Source organism: Talpa europaea (assembly GCF_964194135.1).
Source record: "Talpa europaea genome assembly, chromosome: 13".
Classification (NCBI taxonomy): domain Eukaryota; kingdom Metazoa; phylum Chordata; class Mammalia; order Eulipotyphla; family Talpidae; genus Talpa; species Talpa europaea.
In genome coordinates, this window is record NC_140080.1 from 84069943 (window position 1) to 84090030 (window position 20088).

The following is a 20088-nucleotide window of genomic DNA, read 5'->3' on the forward strand; positions in this document are numbered from 1 at the left end:
TGAAGTTTCAAGAGAGAATTTGTTGCTTCTCTTTTGCAGCTTTTAGAGGCTACCTACATTCCTTAACTGGTCCCTTGCTCCATCTTCAAAGCCAAGTGTATGTAGCTTCTTATCACTCTCTTACCTCTGCTTCCACACACTCCACCAGGTCTCTCCCCATTCCTTCCTTCTTTTTAAATATCCTTGTATTACACTGGTTCCACCTGGATAGATGATTCATGATCATTTCCCTATCTCAAGATCCTTAGTGACCTTTACTAAGTTCCACCAGAGGTTATGACATCAGTCCTTGGGATGTCTTTATCTTTGGAGGGTATTATTCATCTTATCACACAAGGTAATATTTTAAATACTGATGTCAAAATGGTTTCAGAGAAGAGTTTTATAAAGAAAAAGTTCTTGGGAAACAGATCTGATAGTGGAGATCTAGGTTAGATTAAAAGAAAGGGTGTAAGAAAACAAGTCTAAATGTTAAAAAAAAAAAAAAGGAACAAAAAAGCAATCCAAAAAGGTGTTAAAGGAAGATTTCACTTTCAAAAGAAAATCTACCCTGCACATTTTTTCTCAAGGGCAAAGTTCCAAGCAATGCCAAGGTCTTAAAGTTTGATGTCCTTTTCTTTAGCTGATGCTATGTCCATATGCCTTGTCTATTCAATGTTTGTGGCATTGTAACCATGAATTACACAGTCAGATTTAAATCTATGGGCAAATAAAGGTAATCCCCATTCCCTCCCTTTTGTGCTGCTTATTCTTCAAAAGGGTTTGTGGTTTATGTCAAAGAATACTTTTAGAAATTAGATTTTTTTTATATTTTTTTAAAGATTTATTTTTATACAAGAACTGGAGTACAGGCCTGAGGTGCAGGAGGGTGAGAGGATTCTCCAGAGACAGAGCAGGGAACAGAACAGGCAGACTGACTGAAACACACTGCTGAGGGGAGCTATGGGCGAGAGAGGAGAGGTCTGCCATGCCATGTGGGAATCTCCCTGGTCAGGAATCGAACCTGTGCTGCAGAGACTGTGCTCAACCAGCTGCGCCACGGGGGAGGCCCTTAGATATAATTTTTAAAAAGTAAAGTTATGTTGAAAATAACACTAGAAATAAATTAACCCAGAAATTTACAGAGAAAGTACAGGGTGTTACAAAGAATTTACTACTTAGTGGTGAACCCAAATCTCATTTCCCAAATCCTTGTTTCCTATCTCCTAAATCCATTAACTTCAGCGATTTCCTTTTTCAGTTTAGATCTCAGTGTAATATATAGTTTACCTGTAAGCCTCTTCTTTTTACAAACCATTTAATCTGTGAGGCAGGGATATTTTCTTAGTGCATTCAATAAAAATAGTGATATACTCACCTGTCATAAAGCGAGAGCAGTCTCATCAAAAGTGTCTCTGTCCATTATTAGAGAACTTCAAAATATCCAAGACCGATTGCTAGGAGTTCTTTCAAAAACAAAATTCCATACATCATATCCCATAGTAAACAAGGAGACCTACCCTTTTCCCTTGATATTATGAAGCTACTATTTGCCCTAGAGCGAAAAAGTTGTTTGAGTAGGGTATGACTCCATGGTCATGAATAAAGATACATCACTTATATAGCCTCACAACTTGAATGATTCACTTTCCAAAATTGAACAGCCGAAGAATATTTATGATTGAAAACATTCAAGAGAACAACAAAAGAAATAGTTTCTGCATTGTTTTTGAACTGTTCAGGCATTTCAACACTTTGGAGAACTGGCTAATATCTTGAGCAATTGATTTATTCTCACTACCACCCTAGGACTGTTCTTTGCCTTTTTCTGCCATACATTGTGTCCTAGGAGGCCGACTTCTTAGTATTGCATCAGAAAGGTGTCTGTGTCCCCTGGTGCCCAGCGTTTTTGCCCATTGTGAGGCAGCAGCAGGAGAAGACATATAGGAAGGTGAAAAGAGAGGGAGGTTGGAGCTTTTCCATTTCCTATTGGACTATACCCTACAAGAGTGCAGCTGTTTCAGGGGCCCTTCTTATTGGGATAACAGGTGCCATAATGTTACTTTTTAAAGATGCTAAGGAAGATTTTATTCAAGGGGGCTTGCAAGGGAGGAAGACTGGGCTCAACTATGAATACAACAAAGAAAAGTGGGAATTGATAGCTAAGGTGCAGGATTGGGTGTGTTGGTGAATGGAAAATTATAAAGTAGAAACTTCAAGGGTGATAGATGATTCTAGCTCAACTGAGCTACAGGGATCTTGCCAAAGACTGGCCAGAGTGATCAGATATCACCTGGAATGGGAGTGATGGTGGAGGATGAGGAACTGATCAGAGACTGAGGGTGGTCAGATATCAAGGGTGGGGGATTCTAACATGATTTGGGATTCCTATTGAAAATGGAAAGTAAAGTTCTGAACATGGCCTTGAACTTAATTTTGGTTATTTTATTTCAGTGCTCTTCTTACAGTAAACAGAATTCATACCATTCCATGGTTTTCCTTTAAAAAAAAATTCCTTCTTTGTTTTGTGTCTCTCTTATTTAGAAGTTGTAAGTCTCCTTAAGTTTTGATGCATCTGTACTTCCTTCTCCATTTACCAAGCTAATTTTCTGCCTCTTTATCCTTTCCTGATTTAATAAATATTTTTGAAACAATCTTTTCTATTTGGGGTGCTTACCTCCTGAGAATTTCAAAATATTGGGTAGATTTGTGAGATATATTCCTTATATAGCAATAGAAAATAAATATAAATCACTGAATTTTTTAGGACTATAGGACTGTAACCACTCTTTTATATCTTTTATGACAGTAAAAAGCAGACAATGTTAATTGTGTGCCAGGTAGTACAATATGTGTATTTATGTGTTTATTATTATTTAATGCATCTATAATTGAATTTGAGTAGATCTTAACTTTTGTTTTGTCCAGTAAGAATGTAATTCTTGAAATTCCTCTTTGTAGAATAGAGGAATAGAATATTAGATATTGGAAACTTGAGAGAGTGTATGCAATTATTCCATCATGTATTAGCTATCTATACTGTTTTGAAAATTGGACAAGACTTTGATGATAAAGTTTGCTATTATAAATGTTATAAGTAGGGCCTCCCTGGTAGTGCAAGGGGTTTAGACACAACCTTTGAAGTTGTCCTCAGCCTCTGCAGCATGAGTTTGTTCCCCCGGCCACCAGGGAGCAACTCACATGGCACAGCAGACCTCTCCTGTCTCACCCGTTGTTCCCCGCAGCAGTGTATTTCAATAGATCTGTCTGTTTCTGTTCTGCTCCCCACTCTGTCTCTGGTGACACCTCTGACCCCCCCACACCTCTGGCCTGTACCCCAGCTCTTGCATGCATTAATAAAATCTAAAATAAATAAATAGATAAATAAATGTTATGAGTAAAGTTTTTAAAGTTTAATAAAGCAGAGTACTATTCTGTAGTTGCTCCCTGAGGAGTCAGGAATGTGTAACATAACTGCAGTGCAATGCTTCAAATATCATTGTAGAAAGTTGTGAAAATGGCAGAGTTAGAGAGTCAGTAACTCAGAGTGTGTTCAGGTGCATTTTCTGTAAATGGTGTAGTTGTGGAAGGATGAATTGTTATGCACCAGACAGGGGTAAAGGGAAAATACACTTAGTAGAAGGCCCGAGCTTAAGAGGACACACAGACATCAAAGAGGCTTCTCCAAGGATTTGCTGGAGGGTGTGGGATGGAGCAGTTGTGGCCCTGATTTGGCACCCCACCTTCTTTTGTGCTTAACTTCCTAACTAGGCCTTGGGTCGCAGTGTAGATATTCCCCTAACTTTTCTCTGCCCCATCATAGCGAAGAATTCAGAACACTATTTCAAATTAAGGAATCAGTTTCTCACTCCTTACCCATTCTCTTGTCTGTCAGAGCAACTAAATTTTTAAAGTCCAATAAAATTATTTTGTAAATATGGATAATAAAGGATTTTTTTGCTAGAAGCAATGAAATCCTTTCAGATAAAAATAAATACTTTTTTTATTAGGAGCATATTCAGTGCAGTATTTTAAGGATACTAAAATCACTTGCTGTTTACTGAAATTCCAGTTTATCTAGAAAACCTGCATTTTTACACATTAAACCTGGCAACCACAAATTTTCCCGCTTTGCCAATGAGACTCTGAATTATTCAATCCTCTCTTATCTCCACTTACGAGATGTGTTTTTCCTTTCATTTTTTTTCTTTTTACTGGCTCCCTTATCTATCCCTGACATTCATCTGATCTATTCAGCCCTGTTCCTCCAGCAACCTGAACCCAATGGTTATTGCTCTCCAGGACTCTGTTCTTTGTTGTTGTCTTTATCCCAACTTGATTTGTCTAGGCTATATAATCCCTTTCTTGGTTTAACTACTATTCACCTAGGTCTCCTAAAATTGTGCTTCCATTCAAGGTGTTTTTTGACTTCAGACCTATATCCAATGCCTACTGAGTATTTTCTTGTGGTTGTCATCTAGGCAGCTAAAAACCAGTGGAATCCTGTAGATTCTACTGTGTTATCAGCATGGACTTACCCTTCTCCCTTACTTCCATCCCCCATCACTTCAATCAACCAACTTGTTACAAGCTTCCTTATTAACATGGCTACATATGCCCCTTCTCTAAGTTTCCTAGAACCCCTCCTAACTTCCTTGCCATCTCTCATTCCCTGTTTCACGAGCATACACACTCACAGAAGACATCTCCAACCTCTGCAGGACATCATAGCTGAATATATTTCTTTTGGCTTAATGTTCATCATGCCTTCTTATTTCTGTGGGGCTGGCTTGGAACTTTATATTTGAAAATGGGTCATACTTTCCAGAATTGGAACCTTGTCAGCCTCTCCAGGCTTATCTCTGAGGGATAAAAGACACACATGGCGTGGCTCTCCATTCCTCGTGCTTTGTGTGCAGAAGGCATTCATTGGATGATTGTTGTGTGAGTGAAAAAAAAAGAGAGAATTTACAGAGTGAAACCTGTTTGTGAAATTGTCAGGGAAAAGAGCATTTACAGTGTAGTAATGAGATCTTATATTTGAGGGACTTGATATGATATATTTCAGAAAACATCTAATAAAGAGTCATGGGTTATGGGATTTATTTATAAATACCTATAATGTAAACATTTAAATGTGTATAAATATTAAATGCCCCAATAAGGTTTATAATTATATAAATATTTAAATGCATTATGCATGTTTTAATATTTGGCATAGTCAAAACATATTGACAATATGTTTGGATCTTCTGAATAATTAATCACAATTTTTCTAACATTTAAAACATATTGAATATTGAAAATGCAATCATGGGGCCTCTCCAGTGGCGCGGTGGTTGAGCAGTGGGTTGCAAAGTTGCCCGCAGCCTCTGCAGCGCTGGTTCGATCCCCAGCTGCTCGCTGGCCACCCGAGGAGGGTCCCACATGGCACGCAGACCTCTCCTGCCGCCCACTGCTCCCCTCAGCAGTGTACTTTGGTCCTTCTGCCTGCTCTGCCCCCCCCCCCCCGGCTCTGGTGAATTCTCTCACCCTCCCATGCTTCTGACTGTACCCAGTGCATGTATAAACAAAACAAACGAATAAATAAATAAATAAATAAATAAATAAATAAATAAATAAATAAAACATGACTCTATAAAAAAAAAGAAAAGAAAATACAATCACAATTACATGGGCCACAATTAAACCTTGTTCATGTTATGTAGTTCAGGGAACCTTAATATTTTATTTATCTGTACTAACCATTTATATTTATGAGAAAACAGAGAAATCTATTTTTAGACTCCAAATACCCATTCAGTGTCTCAAAACTCAAAACTATCACATAATATATAAGATAATCTCTAAAGTGAATATATCAGTGTCACTTACTATCCAGTAATTTTAACTGAGCGAGCTTTTTCCCCGTAGAAATGTATAATATATTGTTTAGAATATGGTGGAAGTAAATGTCCCTTGTTAAGCTTCAGAACTGCTCAAAGCACTGACGTCAATTAAACAAGTGTGGCAAAATCAACTTTCCAGAAAATGTATATGAATGAAAAGAAATTATATACGGAGGCGGGGAGCGATTTGCCATTAATAAAAGAGTTCCTTTTGGCTTGCGGTATAGGCTAAGCATTGGTAGACTTTGTGTTGGATAACACAATTCCATTTGAAGCCTCTGTAGAATTATTTCTTTTTAGTTAGTAAAAAGTGGAGCTTGGGGTATTATTAGACAAAATTACAACAGCAGTGCACTGCTGTGCAAAGAAATCAGGGCATTTCCTCTAAGCTGCATCTTTAAAAGTCTGGCTTCTAAAACTAATGTTGTGAAGCTTCAGTTCTTTTGAATTGAGACTCCAGGGAATAAGAAAGGGTCATAATTATTAGCTAAGAATTGATGTTGAATTTGTTTATTCACTGATTTTCTACCACATTCTATAGTATGCAAATTAGATTTTTACTTAGAAAAGGCATTCCCAGTCTGAGACAGATGACAGCTGTTCAAGCCCAGGGGATAAAGAAAACACAGCTTTTTCCTCGGCCTTGTCTTCTCCTTTAGCACAGCTTCTAAGGCCTGTTTGAATCTTCCCAGAATTCCCTGAGCAGGAGCGTTCACATTCTGATTGATTAGTCATCATATCAGCGCTTACTGCATTGTAGCTCCCTTGCTACCAATTGAGCATTATGAACTGGGTCCAGAAAATTAGCTTGCTCAGCACCACTGGGACTGTGGCCTTTTAGCAAGGGCTGTCTAATTCCCTGTGACTCTAGTTAGAAGAATTGGCACTGAAGTGATATGAACAGAGTGTCTTTAGAAACCATTCTGAATCTCTTTTCAAAGTCTGCAATACTACCACCAAATGTGTAGAGACACACACAAACACACACACACACACAGAGTCTTCCAGACCTCAGGCAGGGGAGCTTATATTGACTGGATTAAGGGGTGGGAGAGGCAGGAAAAGAGGACTTGATCTGGGAAATGGGTGAGAGGTGGTTTTCAAATTTAATTTTTCCACCTCGATCCCCTTTACCCTACTGCATTTTGCAGTATCTGCTTAAAGATCACTCAGCAATCCCACTCTGGCTTCTTACTCTTGTGAGAACCTCCTATGCAGACAGAAGTCAAGCTATCCAGAGAGCTGACTCCTGGCAGTGGGGATCAGTTCTAAGTGGAAATTTTGTCCGTTCCTCTTTAATCCCTAGAGTTTCTTTTCCAAGTATATAGTCCCCGCCTCCTATAAACTTTAGCATCTCACTAAGGCATGACTTTCCCAAGTACCTGTGCCCCACAGAAATGCCTGCAGCTCCCCCACATCAGAACCCATGAAACCTTGTGCCCTGGTAGAAGAGGAGCACTTTAATTCAAATTAAAGTGCTGGTAATTTATTTGAAGTTACTATGAGATCTCTCTTCAAAGATGTGGATTTAAAGTAGGACTATGAAGTGAGAAACAATATGAACATAAAGGAACAAACCATGCCCACTGATAAAATAAAATCATCTTTGTAGATACCTGGGAAAGAAAGCATAGAGCTAGAGGGGTAATTTCTATTTTTTGTCAAAATTTAAGCCAGAAGCTGGTATTAGTACATATGTGTATGTGTTGTGCATACATGTACTAATACCAGCCTCTGGTCCATATGTCTATATGCCCACATGTCTATATGTCCTCTGGTCCATATGTGTATCTAATATTTAGTATATTTATTAATGTTTATAAATTGCATTATTATATTGCATCTTCACAAATACATTGTAGAATTGGGGTGAAATTGTATAACATGGCACTAACACACCATTAAATAAGCATAGATTAAAACTCTTTGTAACCTTAAATTACTGTTCTAATTTAGAATCAAACAGATCTTCCAGGCGTTAAGTCCCAGTGTACCCAAACACTTTAAATACACAAAAACACACACATACACACACACTCATGCAGATTTCTCCCAAGTATCCTTTATGAAGAGGCTCACTACCATTCTCAGTCCATGTACCTATCAAAATAGATACATCTTTACAACAAAATGCACATCCATACATTAACCTGTATGCATGTAGGGATGCCGTTCCCCATGTGAAACGCCAACACTAAGAAGTACGTCTGTCTGTGCAAGTTTTCCTCTCCCTTCGGTGCTCCACTGACTTCTCATCTGAGCAACAGCTGCCATCCCTTCTCAGTGGTACTTGATGATGCTATTGAGGAGGAGACATACTATTCATTTGGAGCTCGCATTAAGCTTGCTCGGTATCCATTGGTGCTTTGCATTACCCGCAGATACATCACTCAATACAGTTGTGAGTGATTCTCTGCCATACATCATTTTCATGTGTATGCACCGAGCTGTGCGATATGCGACCACTGCATTCTAAATAAAAAGGAGAAATTCAGCCACAGAGGAGTAGGCTTGGAGGCATCATGGAACAGTAAGATTTAACTTTTATGTTCTAGTCAGTATCTTAACCAGTCTCCCTGCTAACAATGTGCTGCACCTAAGAGGTGCTCAATAAATGTTCATTGAATGGATAATTGTGTGATGAATAGATGCCTTATGTGTTCTTCAATTGGGTCTTTCTTTACCTACATCTTCATTATAATGCGGTCTACAAAGGATGAGGTTACAGTAATGGATATTTTTATTGCAAGTTATTAATGTTTAATCATTCAATTAAAGATGTCATAAAACCTTCGCATTAATACAAATGGTAAGGTGATTTTTTTAACTTAACATACAATAGTGAGAATTTTAAAATCACTATTGAAGTTATTAAGTTTGTACTAAGACTGTCTACATTTTATGCATTTTTTATATTCTGGCATTCAAAAATACTGGCTTATATTTTTGCTTATCCAATCACAGGCCTTCTGGGAAAGTAGGTTTTTGCTCTTCCTTTCTCATCTTACTGCTCTTCTAGGTAAAATGTTAGCTTTCTGCACCTCAGTTCCAGAGCTCCCTCCAGCCCTTTGTGTGCTCCTCTCCCAGCAGGCTCTCAGATCTCCTTTTCCCCACATGCTCACAGAGACAGCAGCATCTGAAGAGACCTTGGTGCCCTGCATTCCTGGAGGCCTGAACAGTCAGTATGTAGCATTCAAAAGTTAGTATGAGTTGAGGTGGGGGTGGGCTTGGACTACAGGATTCTTGTGTTTTTTTTTTTTTTTTAACAATACATATTGATTTGAGCCCTTGTTATCTTTCATTTCTGTGACAAATCAAGTGTTTCAGAAATTTACTCAGTGAATCAAAGACTCATTGAGTATTGGCTCCCTGTTGAAGCTCTTAGCTGTTCATGTGCTGTGTGGTATTTTGTGTGTATTTTAAGAAACAGAGATAAGCCTTTTCATGCTAGTGAAAATTATTTTTAATGAAAAATGCTTTATATATAATAGTGTTTTATTATTATATTGAAAATTTTATTTCAATGACTTAATAAGAATTTGGGGATAGATTGCATTAAAGATAGCCTGATACCATTTTTTACTACAGCTTGATATCCCCATCTGCATCTGCTCAGTCAAATCTGGCAGTATGCAATGGTAGGAATAAAATCATTCTCCAGTGTTGCAATGTTGCTCATGAAGGTAGCATGATGTCCTGAAAATCAAGACAACTAGTTCCTTTATCTGTTGCTAGTATTACCGGGAGAAAGGTGGGGGGTGAACTAGGTCATCATTAAGGTCTATTCCAGCTTTAACAAGCTATTAAGGTAATGCTGATTGTCAAACAGAGAATGTGCATTTGTTGGTTGGAGGAGCCACATTTGCATGAGTCTGCCCTAAACCACTCTGAATGTTAATAAGTGCCAGAGGACTTGCAGCAAATCAAAACACAAGTGCTGCTAAAATGAATTTATAAGAAAAAGAATGATTATTTTGCTTGAAAAGCCACAGGGTGGCCTGTGGAATCTAATGCAGAGAGGCTCGGAGAATATATGAGAATAAACACAAGCGGTGTTATCTGAGCCTGCTTTGTAAGGAGAATCCAAATGATTCAATATGTTCCCCTGTCATTTTCCACTTGCAATGTAGACAACTTATTTTTATTTTTCAGTTTTCATTAAAAAAAAAAAACAAACACCAAAAGTAATGATTGCCATGGACAAACCAAGACTGCTGGTAGGAATTACAGGTGGCATCTCATCTGTAACAGTAAACTTTAAAAAGTGCATTTGGCTTCTAATAATTTTATGTTAGATTATACTTTGCTGTTAGTTATATTACACATCAAATACTCTTGACATTTACCATGGGTATGTGAATATATGGTTGAGTTTTATTTCCAGGAAATTTGATTGAACATAGTTCTATTCTTTTTCACACTTTACCCAGAATTCTGTTGGCAGCAGAGATAGTCTTGGTATTTGTTTTGACTTACCTGCTTCATTCATGCCATTTCATTGCTTTAAAAAAAAAAGTTTACCTTTGTATTTTTTTAAAAGATTTATTTATTTATTTGTTTGTTTGTTTGTTTATTTATACAAGCACTGGGTACAGTCAGAAGCACGGGAAGGTGACAGAATTCCCCAGAGCCAAAGTGGGGAGCAGAACAGGCAGACTGACGAAATACACTGCTGAGGGGAGCAGCGGGCGTGGCAGGAGAGCTCTGTGCGCCATGTGGGACCCTCGCTGGTGGCCGTGGATCAACCAGCACTGCAGAGGCTGTGGGCAGCTGCGCAGCCCAGCGCTCAACCGCTGCGCCACCCAGCGCTCAACCGCTGCGCCACCAGGGGAGGCCCTACCTTTGTATTATTTTGCTAGAACTGACATAACAGAATACTGCAGCCTGATTGGCTTAAACAATAAACATTTCCTTTTTTATTCTGGAGCCTAGATTTCAAGATCAAGGTGTTGACTGGCCTTCTTGTGTGTGGGTGCAAGGAGGGAAATGTCTGGTGTGCAAGGGTTTCTTTATATAAGGACAGCAGTCCTGTTGCTTTAGAGCTCTATCCTTTGATCCCATAGAATGTTAATTCCCTCAAAAGTCCAGTGTCCAGTTATGGTTACATTGGGAGTTGTGTGTGTGTGAGTGTATGTTTATATCTAGATCTGTATCTATATCTATCTATCTATAGGTATATACCTATATATGTGTATATATACACACATGCATGTGTGTGTGCACACACGCACACACACACACATATATATATATATTTGAGAACAAGCCATTAGCTCATAAAAGCCTTTTAACTTATTTTCAAATATATTTCTACTTTCCTGAAAATCTCTTAATTCAGTGATTGCAAATATTTCACTTTATTTTTCGAGTCTCACTTCAGATTAGAAATAAAATATATACCCAAGAGAGCTTATTGTTTCCTCTTCTTTTTTTTTAAGATTTATTTATTTATGCATACAAGAACTGGGGCACAGGCCAGAGATGCTGGGGGTGAAAGGATTCAGCAGAGACAGAGTAGGGAGAAGAACAGGCAGACTGACTGAACTGCACTGCTGAGGGGAGCAGTGGGCGAGACAGGAGAGGTCTGCTGTGCCATGCAGGTAACTCCCTGGCCGTCCGGGAATTGAACTCATGCTGCAGAAGCATCAGATTGCTTCATAGTGAGGTGCTTAACCATTGTGCCACCTTGGAGGCCCTGTTTCCTATTCTTGAGGAAATTATTCTCTGGTATCCAAATTTTAAATCCACCTTTTAAAGGAGAGAAATAGTCACCTTTTGCTTCTCTTAGATATGAAAATGCACAGTTTACTTCTGATCCATATGCAAAGAGTACACAATTCTTCAAATGAAAGTTATAGTTATACCTACTATGTGTCAGTTACTAAGCAGTGCCATTCTAGACAGTGATGTTCCGATGGAGAACATACATTCTGCACTCAGGAAGCTAAAAGTAACCTAGTCTGATAACAAAATATGTCCTGGTCATTCTTTCTCACATGGAATAAACTCCTCTATGTTTGTCCTTGGGTTATTGTTTTATGGCAGTTTTGTTTGCTTAGCACTCAGTGATAACCTCAGTCATTTTCTCTGGGGACAAAATACTGAGAGAAAATATAAAATATAGTATCTTACAGTATTCTCTTCTATAAAATGATGGGTTATACTGCATCAGTGATTTTCAAAATTGGCTGTCCATTTAGAATCACCTGGAGAGGGCCTCCCTGGTGGCGCAGGCAGTTGAGCGCAGCACTGTGAAGCTGTCCACAGCCTCTGCAGTGTGGATTTGATCACCGCCAGCCAGCGAGAATCCCACATGGCGCAGCAGACCTCTCCTGTCTCGCCCGCTGCTCCCCTCAGCAGTGTATTTCAGTCAGTCTGTCTGTTCTGCTCCCTGCTCTGTGTCTGCTGAATCCTCTCAGCCTCCCACGCCTCTGGCCTATACCCCAGGTCTTATATAAAAATAAATAAATCTTAAAAAAAAAAGATATTCCTGGGTCAATCCTATGTGCAGACTGAATGGAGAATACCTGCAGAGGGTGATCTTCCTGAGACTCCTCAGTGCTCTGAAATGTTATGTCACCATGAAGTCCTAGGTTTTCACTCCAAATCTGAAACAATGCTGTAAATAAGATGGGCACATTGTCTGTATTCCTCAGCACTTGTACACTGAAGCAGCCATTAATAAGCATTCCAAAAATAAGTCTTTGTTCTCAGGGACACTGAACTGCATTAAATTTGTACACAAATCAACTAGTTTAAATGTAGCATGGGGGTGGGGGTGGATAGATAAAGTGAATAATATTAACCTGGGTAGGTAGAGAAGACCTGATCTGACATGCAAAGTGCTTCAGAGTTTGCCTTCAAGGTGATGGTTTGCCCAGTGAGAAACTATCAAATATTGAGAAACCTAATGAGGTTTAGAAAGAGTGAATGAACAGGAAGAAGGTAAAACCAAAGACAGAAAACTGGGAGGCCATTGCAGCAATCCCAAGAAAAAAGGATGAAGATCTAACCTATAGCAGAAAGATGGACACAGTATGGATTTGCATCAAGAGAAATTTCAATAGGTTCAATAGAATTTATGGCAATAATGTGTTCTCTGCTTTCAGTTTTCGTAATTGTGTGGTTGGTTTGGTGAATCTATTATTGAAAAAGAGAAGATAGGAGGGGTGGATTTAGATAATGATTTTAAAATAAGCTGTTTGTAGGACATTCAAGGACAGTTGTTTAGTATAGTCAATTTTTTAAGGAGTCTTGACCTACAGGAAAAAAAAATGTGATATTGCAATTATATTGGAAACCTGGAAGATGAATGTGATTACTTCTGGAGAATGGATAGTATGGGAGGAAGGCATGGGCAGATTCTAAGTTTAAGGGAAAAGAAAAAGAAATAAAAGGAACTAAAATTAAAAAATGAACTAGGGATCTGGTCTACCTGGTGGCTCAGCGGGTTGAACGCTGTGCTCTGAAGCTGTATGCAGCCTCTGCAGCATGGGTTCCATTCCTGGCTGGCCAGGGAGCAACCCAACATGGCCTGGCAGACCTCTCCTGACTCGCCCACTGCTCCCCTCAGCAGTGTATTTCATTAGTCTGCCTGTTCTGCTCCCTGCTCTGTCTCTGGTGAATTCTCTCACCCTCCACTGCCTCCGACCTGTACCCCAGTTCTTTTTTTTTTAAGATTTATTTTTATTTATTTATACAAGCACTGGGTACAGTCAGAAGCGCAGGAGGTTGAGAGAATTCACCAGAGCCAGAGCAGGGAGCAGAGCAGGCAGACTGAAGTACACTGCTGAGGGGAGCAGCCGGCGGCAGGAGAGGTCTGCGCACCATGTGGGACCCTCCTCCAATGGCCAGGGAGCAGCTGGGGATTGAACCAGCGCTGCAGAGGCTGAGGGCAGCTTTGCAACCCAGCGCTCAACCGCTGTGCCACCGGGGAGGCCCTGTACCCCAGTTCTTGCATAAATAAATAAATCTTTAAAAAAATGAACTAGGGATCAAAAATAGGAAGGCAAAATCCTTTCTCCAAAGTGATATCCTGCAGGTTAAAGATTGGAGAGACAATTTCAACATGGAGGATGTTGGTCAGCAGCATCAAATTTGCATAGAGACTGAGTAATAACTGCTATATGTTTCAAGTGCCAGGTTTCTGGTTCCTTTATATGTATTGGATCATCATATTCGCATCACAACTCTGGAGGTAGGCATTACCATTGCCTCATTGTATGGATGTGAAAACAAAGTGCCATTAATTTTACCAAAGACCACACACTTAGTACATGGAGAGTGTGGATCTGAGGCAGTCTGATTACCAGAGGCAGTGACCTTAATGATCCTGCCAAACTGCCAGAATGGAGAGAGAGGTCTGCCAAGTCTCCAGTACAAACTGGTCAGTGACCTTGGTGAGATCAGAGTTCAGTAAATGGTGTGGATGTGATACTCTGAGGTGTGAAGGAGCATATTAGTGATAAGGAAATGTGCTCTTTTAAATGTCTCTGTATGAAGGAAGCACATGATAGTGTGGTACACTGAGGGTGAATTAGTATGATCATAGTTAAAGATGGAAGAACTGGAATTTCCTAATATGTTAAGAAATCGTCAAGAGAAATGCAAAAGATGGAGGTGCAGGATATAAGTTCTGCAGATAGTTTTACTGAAAGTGAAGAGGGAGGAGAACCAGAATTGAGGGGGAGAAATCAGTACTGACTCCCTGTCCCAGAGACAGCAGGTGAAAGGAGAGGATATTAGAAGTAACAGCATGGGAGGGTCAGGAAGTTGTGAGCAATCACTTACTCAAAGACCACTTTCATTCCCCCCATGAAATATGAGCTACCAGGTATATTGAAAAAGCGTGATGACTTTTCGCTCTTTACTGTGGTCAACAGACATCAACATGGCTAACTCACCCTCTCAGTAAGGAGCCATCTTTCTCAATCAGCACAGTCTTCACATTTTTCCTGTTGAAATCAGTTCATAGATCCTCTTTCAACCAGGAGGAAGCTCAGCCCCAAGCAAAAAGAACTTCCCAGTCAAAGAGTGGCGGAGGACAGACTCTTGCATGACTTGGGACTCCAGTGACTGGAGAGGAACTCGAGGTTGATTTACAGTTTGCTGCTACCTTGCAGTAGACTGAATCAGAAGAGTACCGACGGGTAACACAACCAGTCAGAGTGGCAGTGATTGGCCTGCTTATGGAAAGGATGCGAACTGAATTAATAACACTTTGAACTGGAGCAGAAAGAACCTTGGAGGAAAGATGTCTTCCAGTGAAATCCCAAGTGGAGTCTCTCTCCCCCTCTCACTTAACAGGCTCCGTGGTTGCAAAGGGCAACTTCAACAACTTTCCACAGGCAGCCCAGTCACTGTCAATCTAACTTGAAAACGAAAGGGGATGTCAGTTCTCCAGAAAGCACACATCCCCCGAGACTCAGGCACGGCTTTCGTGTTCAATCACTGTATTTAATTCAATTATCTGCCCCCGCCACCCCCAACTGTCTGCCTTACAAGGAAGGTTGGGAGGAGAGTGATGCTTGATGCTTCTGCAAGTCCCAAAAGATGTACATTCTTTATTAGGGAATTCAATAAAGGATGAGCTCTTACTCACCCAGCTGCTTCCTCTGGGAAGTTGTCATGGGGCTCCAGCTGCATGCTGCAGGAGGATGACCTGGTCTGTGCAATGAATTGATTTTTTTTTAGATTGGTTTCAGCTAGTTGTCTCTTAAAAAGGAGGCTTTATTTCAACTACACTTAAAATGTCATGTTTTGGGATGTGAAACCACCATAGAATTCTGTTTAATTCTAGAATGGTCAGAGTCCAATTATCCAGGTTAGAGTTATATTTAGGTCTCATGTTTATTTAGGTCTTCCTTCTTACTGGTCTTCTTGTTTATCCATTGCAAGGGATGATTCAGATAAACACCTCTATAAGAAATTGAGGAAGAAGAGAAAAAAATTACAGTTCACCTAGTCACACTGATTTTATTTTATTTTTTAACAATGATTCTAATATAACAATGGCATCAAATTGTGAGGTTAAAATTGCAATAATCATTATAAAGTTAAATAAGATGTCTTTTAAATTTTAGAAACTCTTGTATATTCTTGACAATAAGCAACACAATGGATGGCTTCACTTCATTTAACTAAAATAGTCAAAATTGGTTGGTTGGTGAAGAAAATTATCTCATTTATCTCATATAACAAGTAACTCATGAAGTGAAGCAAAAATGAATAGGTCATATCAAAAACATCAATTGAAAAAAGCTAGGCCAGCCTGATTTTTACATCAGTAAGTCACAAATTTTCTAATTTTTGAATGCATATGTATTATTTTTCATTAAATAGACTAGTAATGCCTGTGAATATACATTAAAAAGCCAGTGTTTCCTTTTTTTTTTTTTTTTTTTTTTTTTTGTGGGACCATTGCCGGCGGTCGGGAAACAAACCAGCGCTGCAGAGGCTGCAGGCAGCCTCGCAGCCCAGCGCTCAACTGCTGCGCCACTAGGGGAGGCCCTATTTTCCAAATTTGAGTCTGTACATAATCTCTTGGAGGAAAGAAATTATCAGATCATCAATTACATATACTCTCAGTTTGAGAAATATTGGCTAAGGAGTCTAAGCCTTAGTCCATTAAAAACATCTTTTAATTGCAAATAATCATAGAAAGATATAAAATTTAGAATGGTAAGAATCATTTTAGACCCCATTGCAATAAAAAAAAACAAACAAGCAACCATAAAACATAAAAGTTTGTGAACCTAAAAATTTATGTCTGCAGATTCAATTTCAAAAATATTTTTTGTTACAGTAAAATATTACTTTGGTAGAATAAATAAACAATAAAAACATCACTTGAACTGTTAGCCAAAACTTGAGTTATTTCAACTTTTCTTTAATTTTTCTTTAATGTGTTAAATGGCCAACTTTCTCTGAGCCTTATATCTAAGTCAGTCTTGAATACTGCTTCTAAGTTTTCCGTATCTTTGTAGGAGATGAACAATAATAAAAGGATTGGCAACAAAAACTAACACCTTCTGATTCTCTTTCCTTAAACTCTCCCGGCTTTATATCTCTATTTATTTTGTCCCTCCATTCACAGTGGAAAAAAAAAATATCTTCTTTGAAAGCTGATCTCATTAGTAGCTTATTTAGTCACAGCTATGTCTCCATAAGTGTTATCAACTACATGCATTTATTGAATACCAGCAAATGTGAGTTGGAGTGGCACAATTAATTTCTAGATGATCAATGAATGAATCAAATTTCTGGAATATCTTCATGAATAATTCATGATAAGAAAGTTTCCTGGAGGAGATACTTCTTAAAATGTAATTTATATTTCCCCCTGTTTGCTGTCTTGATAGGAAGATTAGGATTATGCACACTGAAAGGTAATGCATACCCATGTTCATGGCATTCACAAATGCTACATCATGGAACCAACCAAAGTGATCATCTAGAGACATATGAATAAAGAGACTGTGGACTATACATTCTATGGAATATTACACAGTTAATTAAAAACAATAGTGCCTTTGGGAACAAAATGAATATAGAATATATACTGTAGAGTATAAATAACAACAACAACAATAAAAAACCCAGACTGGCCAATACAACAGGAACAGATCTTAGATATGGTACATAGTGAAAGTATTTACTGGTTACTAGAGGAACCGGGAGCAGGTGGAGGAGGGAAGCAGATGGAGTATAGACATGGGTGGTTTGGTGGAGGGTGAGAGTAACATGCCCGTATAGAGGGATAAAAGTGTAACCCTAATAACAAAAAAATGAAAACAGCAAATTACCAGCAATAGGGAAGTCAAAAAAAGAAAAACTGATTCTTCCAGATGATAAAAATAACATTGACAAATTAAAATTTATTTATGAAATATGTATTCAGTATGAGAACATTAGTAATTTAGTTAGAAATGTACATACTTTATATAAAAATATCAGTTAACTTTGTCACTGTTATGAATGTGACTAAATTTATTTTATCAAATTTAATGATTATGTTTGAGATGATCTGATAGAAGTTATCTGCTGTTAGATTGCATCAAATTCTCTTCCAGTAGTCCGAGTGATCAACTACAGCGATCGGCAATAATCCTCCAGAGTAGCTGCAACTATTGATTACTAATAAACAATTTTTGAACATTAAAAAAAAAGTGTAACCCTAAATTAAAATTAAAAGAGCAAAGATAATGACTGAATTGACAGGAGTAAATGATTAATGGGATAAGCAGATCTCATAGAGGTGTGATGGGGAGAAGAGTTTGTGGACAGTGAAACTTAAGCAGGGTCTTAGAAGAGAATTAGGATTAGGATGGACAAAATGTAGGCAGAGAGGTATTCCAGATGGGAAGCCTTGTTCAGAGGACAGAGTCCAGCACAATATGACTGAGAGCTTAGAGTTTAGCACAATATGACAAGAGTTTAGCATGATATGACAAGAGAGTTTCAGAAGGACTGTTTGTCTAAGGATTTTGGACTCGGACGGTGGAGTTGTGTCCTTTTCCATGAAGGAAAAAAGCAGAGCTTCTGTGTTCTTTGGGTTCAACAAGGGTGGAGCTGGAAGTGTAGATAATAACTAAATTAAGTCAGGAGGAAAAAGATAAATATTGCATGGCTACATTTATTTGTGGAATATGGAAATAACAAACAAAGGGCCAAAGACAAACCTTGAAAGCTGCCCATAGATATAAGATATTCAGGAGGAGGAGAAGGGCAGGGGGTGGAGAGGTGTGAAAACCCAGGTGGGGGAAGAGCAGAAGGAAATGTGGTGATGGACTGTGGGTGCTTTGGTTTTGGGAGAACTATGATGACCACACCAGAGGGGAGAAATCATATATTAAAACATTAACAAGAGGACTTCCCTGGTGACACAGGAATTAAGTCTCAGCGCTATGAAGCTATCACCAGCCACTGCGGCCTGAGTTCGATCCCTGGCCAGGAAGGTGACCCACATGGCGCAGCAGACCTCTCCTGTCTTGCCCGCTGCTCCCCTCAGCAGTGTATTTCATCAGTCTGCCTGTTCTGCTCCCCACTATGTCTCTGGTGAATCCTCTCACCCCCTGTACCTCTGGCCCTTACCACATTCTGTACATAAAGAAATAAAATCTTAAAAAAAAAATCAATGTAAGAAAAGTACTACATTTAAAAATATAAAAAAAATATAAAAAAGCTGTGCTTTTGGACTATTAACTTGGCAGTGGTGGGAAGGAGATGGGGAAATATTGAACATTCAATTCAGTGTGTTTGCAGATTTTTGTTTTCTATAGTGACATACTGAAAGGGCAGTATGGACAGTGTTTTTATTCATTGGTAGCTATTACTTGCACGAATAGTAAGATGACAGGGTGAGGATGAGACTGTGGAGCTAAATGTTGCTGTTGGAAGCATGTCTCCACGTGGGGCTGGGTAGCTGATGCTTTCCATTTGAATGCTGCATGTCACCTCTGCCTTTGTTCTTTGCCCTTCTTGACTGCTCACTGTAGCGCTTCCTTAAGTTGGTATTTTTCAGCACTGGCATGATTAACATTTGGGTTTGGATCATTCTCTGTTCCAAGAGACTGTCCTATCTCTGGCCTCTACACACTATTGTTGGCACCTTCCTTTACCTTCCCAAATTGTAGCAATCCAAAATGTCTACAGCTGTTTTCCAGGGGGAAAAAATCATCACTTGCCCAACCTCCAGCTTAGAAAAGAGATTATATTGTTAAATGTTGAGCATTTGTGACAGGAGAAGAGGAATTTTGTTTCCTTCCCCAACATGACTAGGCTGTGAGTTTTGTGAGGACAGGAGGCAACAAAGAACCACAAATGTCAGCCTTCTTCATCGATACAGTCTGATGTGTTCTCTCTTCTGCCATTCAACATGAATGTGAACTTACCCATGTAACTAGAGAAGTTTCTATATTCCCTGGTTTGCCTGGGGAGTTCAGATTTATACTTTTTTCTCCATTCCTGTCTAGTTAGAATCCCTTTTCATTCTCTAAAGTACCCTAGTCTGTATACAATTCATATCATCCTTCTGACATGGAAATTATAGAATGGTGAGAGACCAACCAGGGAATGTCAGGGATGCAGGAGGCAAAGAATCAAGGTGTTTCTCTGGTCACCCTGGTAAAGTTTCATGAGGGAGACACTAGAGTTCAGATTTGAGAGAATATGAGGAGTTAACCAGGAAAAGAGGCAGGGTTTTACCAGACATGGGCAACAG

General features: G+C 39.1%; 1 protein-coding gene across 1 annotated transcript in view; it reads left to right on the forward strand.

The window, feature by feature from the left end:
• The window catches only part of DCC (DCC netrin 1 receptor), a gene marked incomplete at both ends in the record, with an annotated part of 1034810 nt that overhangs the window by 542005 nt on the left and 472717 nt on the right, over positions 1–20088 (forward strand). The window lies entirely within an intron of this gene.